The sequence below is a fragment of the Dipodomys spectabilis genome, unplaced genomic scaffold (genome assembly GCF_019054845.1).
Source record: "Dipodomys spectabilis isolate Male_0828 unplaced genomic scaffold, ASM1905484v1 ptg000453l, whole genome shotgun sequence".
Taxonomy (NCBI): domain Eukaryota; kingdom Metazoa; phylum Chordata; class Mammalia; order Rodentia; family Heteromyidae; genus Dipodomys; species Dipodomys spectabilis.
In genome coordinates this window covers 54,719-62,063 of record NW_024871130.1, presented here as the reverse complement: position 1 = coordinate 62,063, position 7,345 = coordinate 54,719, and the positions used below count along the sequence as shown (strand labels likewise).

General features: G+C 41.8%; 1 pseudogene; it reads right to left on the bottom strand.

Moving 5' to 3' along the window:
- Positions 1-1,409: 1,409 nt before the first annotated feature.
- Positions 1,410-4,410, bottom strand: LOC122098034 (annotated as a pseudogene).
- Between the last annotated feature and the right edge of the window lie 2,935 nt (positions 4,411-7,345).

The window sequence follows — 7,345 nt, the reverse complement described above, 5'->3', positions numbered from 1 at the left end:
CCCACATACCTATTTCAGCATTCTCACTGTTAGGAAAATGGAGGAAAACAGAAAAGGAATAGGCCAGACTCGATGATCAACAGGTGAGGACTGTTTATTGCCAGCAAGGTGCACAGACCTTTCAGGTTTGGAGGTTGTTCGAGGGACTATATTTTGGCTGGACTTATATAGGGCTTGTTTTCACAAGGAAGCAGAAAATGAAAAGTGGCTTATGCTCTCTTAGGCCACAAGGAGACGTCCTTGACCAGGCCCACAAGTTGAATGTTCTACTCTGGATGAAGGGCTATTGTCCCCTGGGGACCAAGTGTTATATCCTTGGCCAGGCACTGATTGGAACCTGCCTGCTGACAGGCATGTGGCCACTCCTGTTTTCTTATACCTGGTGTCTTACTTGAGCTGGAGGAATTAGGCAAGAGTGAATCTTTCACTCACCCTCAATTCAGGCTTTCACTGAGCTGGATGCAGAGCAAAACAAGCACAAAGCCACTGGTAACAACCAAAAACCAGCCCTGCTTCTATTCCCTGCAAACATTCTCCAGGAAATATTGCCACACCATGCAGAACAATTCCTACCAGCTCTGCTGAGTTTCTGCTAGGCCCAAAAGTCGGCTTCCCTTTCCATTTTACTTTCCAATTCAGTCTTTTTCTCGTTTGTTTTTCTATGAGATCTCTTTTATTTGTATTCATACACACACACACACACACACACACACACACACACACACATACACACATTTGTGAAAATACCTTACAGAGAAGTTACAATTACATGAGTACATGAGCAAGGTAATGAGTACATTTCTTATTAGGGATGGTAAGAGGAAACAAAGTGGGAGGCAACAATGCTTGATAAGAAATGTACCCATTACCTTTTATTTGTATTCTGTGACAAGTGATCTGATTTTTCCCTGTTACTGCTTCCAATACATGCTGCCCTAGGTCCAATTGAACACTCTACCACAATGCCTGGACCTCTGCTGAAACAGCTTCACCTAGCTGGGAATATGTCTCAGTGATAGAATGCTTCCCTAGCATGCATGAATTCATGGGTTTGATTCCTCAGCAACACATAAGCAGAAAACACCAGAAGTGGTGCTGTGGCTCAAGTGGTACAGTGATAGCCTTGAGTAAAATAAGTTCAGGGGCAGTGCAAAGGCCCTGAGTTCAAGCCCCAGGACTGGCACAAAAAAGGAAAAAGACTTGAACCCCAGGGCCTCCGATGTCACATTTAGAAGGCATGTTTTCTTCCTACATTGTCTGTCATGTTTATCTACAGCTTTCTCTAACAAAGGTTTTTCATTGAAACTACAGTTGCTTACATCTCAGGCTTAGGATCTGATATAGGGATTGATCTCTGGGCAACAGGGCTGGTTGAAATGCAAGACATTTCCTTAGCACAATTCAAGGGCCTACTCTACTTGTTTTAGTGTTCTGGGAAAGTTTTCTAAAGCAGTTTTGAAAGCTTGAAGAAAGAAAGCACAAAGCTCATTGCTGGTCTCATTAACTATTGGGTGAAAACTCCTGAAGAGTGGTGGGAGGTGGGGATGTCTTCCTGCTTGGCCCATAGTAGCACGGCATGCAGCTCTTCTGCAATCAAGCATATTTCTACTGATCATATGTGGACATGCCAGCCATCCTGGTACTCTCCAGGTAACATTCCTTAGGCACCAGGAACTCCATGTAATGAAGTTCAGGGAGTTTACACAGTGCAGAGAAGAGGCAGTTGAGGGTGCAGGCTGACAGCAGGTTAGCAAGGAACTTGAGCTCCTAGAGATAGTGGCAGGAACACAGGCCCAGGATCATCATGACCACATAGCTATGGGTAATAGCACACTCCACTGGGGTCCACACCCGCACTATCTGGACAACCTGTTGCCGCAGCTTGAGGAAAGTAGAGGGATATAAATGAAGCAGATTGTGTCTACTGAGGTGCAACACATCCAGCTGGGCAGCATGGATACAGTCTGCCAAGAAGTTCATGTCCACATGGTTCAGAGCACAATTGGCCAGGTCCAGCATTCTCAATCATGTCCTGAAGGGGCTGTAGAACATGGAGTAATCAGCACAAATCAGAGGAGTTCCATGTGAGCAACAATGGATGTGAGCAATCCATCTGCTTGTCTGTCACAGAGAACAAAGACTTGCAGGGCAAGTCTTGTTCTTACTTGACTGCATGGAGTCTGTGAAAATAGTTTTGACACATGGTGCTACATGAAATGCAAATGTCTGTGTCCATAAATATGGTTCACTGGGATGCAGCCTGGCTCCCTTGCTTTCACAAAGTCTACAGCTGCTGGGCTTGCTGTGTGGTTCAGAATTAACCTGAACCAATGAAACCTTTGTCTTCATCTCACCTAAATGGCAGATTTTATCAACAACCATTTTCATATGAAAGGAGTTATGTTCATGATCATGGAGAAAACATCCACTCTGAGAGCTTGCTACAGGGGAAATGAGGCATTAGTAAGAAAAAAGAGCCATTATTCTAACAATAGAAGAATCCATTACTGTAGAGCCAGGAAAGGAAAGCCAGACATCCCCAACTGAGGCCCCATATCCACAATCCAATAATTCTGATTTAGATAGTGTTGGCAGCAAGCATCAGCAAAGGGGCAGCTGGACCCTGTCTCTGACTGAGTCCCTCACTGTCTGTTTGTGCATGCCCCTCTTGATATCATAGCTGCAAATGGGTGAAACTATTAGCTAAGGCCTTATGAGAATCCTGCTTGTGGAGGAGGCCAGGCATTCCCCCAATTCCCATGAATGATCTTGGGTTAATATCTGCACAGGAAAGCCAGGGTGATACTGCAGTCCCACAGTCAGCTGACAACAACTTCATGTCACCCAGCTGAGCCAGATTTCTATACCTGACCTGAGATAATGCCAGTCACACAGTGTTGGGAACTTTTTTTGCACCACAATAGACAACTACAGGAGTCACTATAGTTAGCTATGCCTTATAAAGCAACATTCTAGACCCATTAGTTAGCATGTTCTTTTCACAGAGACCTCTCCCTCTCCCTTCCCCCTCCCGCTTTCCCTCTCTGTCCTGCTCTTCTTGCTTTCCCCCACTCTTCCTCCTATCTATGCTAGGAATTACAGCCAGGGTTTTTCATGTGCTAATCAAACACGTAGCATCAAGGCACATTTTAGCCCTTATCTTTCTTTCTTTCTTTCTTTTTTCTTTCTTTCTTTCTTTCTTTCTTTCTTTCTTTCTTTCTTTCTTTCTTTCTTTCTTTCTTTCTTTCTTTCTTTCTTTCTTTCTTTCTTTCTTTCTTTCTTTCTATCTTTCTTTCTATCTTTCTATCTTTCTTCCTCTGTCTCTCTGTCTCTCTCTCTCTCTTTGTCTGTCTCTTTCTCTCTTTCTTTACTTATTTTGAAGACAAAGACACCATTCAAACTCAGTATCTGATGCTTTTGCTCACTGGCTGGTACTCTAATATTTGAGCTACACCTTCAACCCCCAGACCTTGTTTTTTGAGGCAGTCTCCCTATGTTATCCAGGCTGGACTTGAACTCACTTTCCTTCTTCCTCAGGCTTCTGAGTGTTGGGATTGCAAGCCTGGTTTTGATGTCTACCTTACACATTGTCTCTTTCTAACTAGAAGCATTCCCCTGAGGTCCCTCACTATTCTGGATCACTCCTGGTCCTCTAACTTCTTTATTTCTCTTTTGTGCTCTCTTATGTGCAGCTCCAGAGAGCATTGAGCTTGGGGCTTTGTGAATAAGCTGTTCTTCTACCTATCACTCAGTGCCCCTACAGCCTGTGAAGCCAAGGACCAGAGTGCTTGACCCATCCCTCTTCCTTTCAGTCTCTGAGACTCTGAGAATCTGGATCTTCCCTGTCAGCATGGAGAGGGCCACACTCAGCTCTATCAGGTAAGTCATGTGACTGAGCTCTCAGGAGATGGAGCCAAGGAGGCAGTCTTCATGCTTAGAAGTTGGGACAGAAGTGAAGGGTGTGTCAAAGGCCTTGATGGGGAGGATGAGTGAAGTCAGATGAGGGAATCCCACCTGGGCTAACAACTGCTGCACATGCCAGCATGTATCCGCACATTGTGGGCCACTTCCAGCTTGCACAGCTAACCTGTCCTGGCTAGGCTTAACACCTGCAGGAGCTACCCAGGGCTCAAGCTGTCTTCCCTGAATGAGGGGCAGTGCATCTGCAGAGCAGCCATACCTACTGATTTCAGGGCCTGCACCACTATCTCAAAGTTGCCTTCAATGACAAATAAATAAATGAGGACTTCAATAGGTCACCTGACTGCACAGGGCTCTGCCTGTAGTTGGCAGCATATTCTAGCCAGGAGCTCAGTGTGGCCCCACTTTCCCAGAGCCCTTCCACAAGGGCATTGCTGTACCTGCACATCCCGGATACCCATAAGGTCAGACCTCTGCAGCTGATGAATCCTTTTAAAGAATTATTTAAGAAGGATTTTTTCCTTTGTTTTATTTAGAAAAGAATATTTTAAAGGTTCATTCCCTGGAAAACACTTGCCCAGTTTTAAATGCCAAGACAAATAGTTGGGTTCCACATGAGAGTGCCATTAAGATACTAGAACTCTATGTACTTTTCAGGGATACAATGAATTTTGGGATGACTCAATGTTTTAGGTATCCATGATTCTAATACTAGATACATTTCTACTTTCTCAAAACTTACAGAGAAGAGATTTTGATTCCAAGAGAATTTGAATAATAGTATGAAGTCTTTCATAACTCCACATCAACTCTTCATTTTATGAACTTATTTTCCTAATATAATTTATGAAGCTTTATAGTTAATTATTTTCTCCAAAGTCACAAAATCATTTTTTGAAGATTTTCTAATAGGGATAAAGCTCTGCGACTGAAAGGTCAATATAATCCTTTTTGTCAACTATAATCAAGAATCTCTTGAAATTATTTTTGAATGTTAAATTCCTCCAAAGCCTATACTTGAATGGAATCGCTTCTATCCTGAGTGTATGAATTGTGTGTGCTTGGGAAAAGTTCCATTTATCCCATTAATATGTGGAGGATATTTCACAGGGAGGAGATCCACATAGTACTTGCCCACTTTGGTCTCATCTCTGTACTCTGTGCGTTTGGACAAATTTCAAGTTTGTTCACGACTCATTTAACTTCTGTAGATCCTATGATGAAGATACTCCTTTTTTTTGGGGGGGGGGCTCTGGTTGTGGGGCCTGAACTCGGCCTGGGCACTGTACCTCAGCTCTTCAGCTCAAGGCTAGCATTCTACCACTTGAGCCACAGAGCCAATTCCGGCTTTTTTCTTTTTGCTTATGTGATGCTGAGGAATTGAACACAGGGCCTCAGGCATGCCAGGCAAGCACTCTACCCCTGAGCCAACTTCCCAGCCTGATGAAGATACTCTTAAATTTAATTTTTTTTCTAAAATATATCAGAAGCCTGTAAGTATTCCTCAATACATCTTGTATTCCCACAACTTATGCAATCCCTTCCTTTGATACAAAAGTCCTTCCTCTAATTAATATTAGCTAATTCCAATAGTATAGTATAAATAATTACTCAGGTTGAGGAGAGAAAGTTGTTCTATTTTTATCATTTTTTAACCTCTGAAAAACTCTAGAGATCCTAACTAAAAGCAGCTTTCATTTACACACACGAGAAAAGAGGTTAATTAATCTATTATACACCAAGAACAATGATCCTCTGAGAGAAAAAACCATGGCATTTTTAATTATGGCTGTTATTATTATTTTAAGAACTTTTGTATCCCTTTTTATCCAAAGAAAAAAATTAGATACTATTCTTAAACAGACCAAGTTTCATTACCAAGAAAGCTAAAAGAAAACCTAAATAATGTGAGAAAATAACTATATATTATAGATTTTAACCTCAGAGAATATATGAAGAACTCCTTAATCAAGTAACACAAAAGGAAATTCACTTTAAAATAGTTGTGGAACTTGAACAAACATTTCTTCAAAGCAGAGAGATAAATCACCACTAAGCAACCCCAATGTTGCTAGGAAAATGCCATCAAAATCACAGGAAGATACTGCTTCATGCCTTCTACAATGATTGTGACTTTTAAAAAAATACAGAAAATGGGCTGGGAATGTGGCTTAGTTGTATGCATGAAGCCCTGGGTTCAATTCCTCAGTACCACATAAACTGAAAGAGCTGGAACTGATGCTGTTGCTAAAGTGGTAGAGCAAAAGAAGCTCAGGAAGAGTGCCCAGACCCTGAGTTCAAGCCCCAGGACTAGGAGAAAAGAGGAGGAGTTGAACTCTTTTGGCACAGCTAAGCTAATGAGAATGTAGAATGTTACAAGCACATAGAAAACAGGTTGGTGAATCTTCAAAGAGTCTAACATAGAATTACAATATGACTCAACAATTCTATTTGTAAAGATACAAACAAACAATGGACAATAGAACTTACATGGATGCCAGTTTTCATTATAGCCTTATTTATAAATACTGGATAGAAACCTTCCTAATGTTCATTTATAGATGAATGAGTAAACAAAATATGGCATCTCATAGTGTGGAAATTAATGTGCCACAAGAAGTAAATGACACTCTGTACATGCTGTAACATGGACTGCACCAACCTTGAAAAACATTATAAAACTAAGTATTTCAAACCAGACACAAAAGCATAGCTCATGTAGGATTGTACTTATAAGAAATATCTAGAATATACAACAGAAACTGATAGCAGATTAGAGATTGTCCATAGTTAGAAGGAGGAAGAGATGAGTGACAATTTATCGATTAATGACGATACAGTTTCTGTTGGGTCTTCATCCGTCCCACGAAAGACGGACGGGGTCTGAGGAAAGGTAAGTGCGGAGCTCACCTGTTCCCCAGCCTCCCTCAGCCCTGGAGACAATCAGACACAGGGGGGAGCCAAATCCAGCAGGTAGAAAACTCATTTATTAACAGAGAGCAGCCCTTTTTAAAGACAAAAAGGGTGGGTGGCATGGCAAGGGAGGAAGAAGAACCAATCACTGTCAAGGTCATACCCTATCATGCACCTCGGCCTTCACGGACTGGTTAGGCACTGATCGGAAGGTCAATTGGGCTCTGCCCACTCTACTCTCTCCCAGCTCCATCTTTGCTGCCCATGTGCTCTACAGTTTCTGTTTGAAGCAATAAAAAATTTAAATACTGGTTATGGTTGCACAACACTATGAATATGAGCAATGTAACTTAAACACTTATATATTGAAAATTTTGTTATTTATAATTCACCACAATTTAAAATGTCAAAACATGAAAATTTGTATTAAAGATGTGTTTCATGGGCTGATAAAAACCAAAATGACAGCTCAACATGAGTGGCTCATGCTTGTAATCCTTGCTACTCAGGA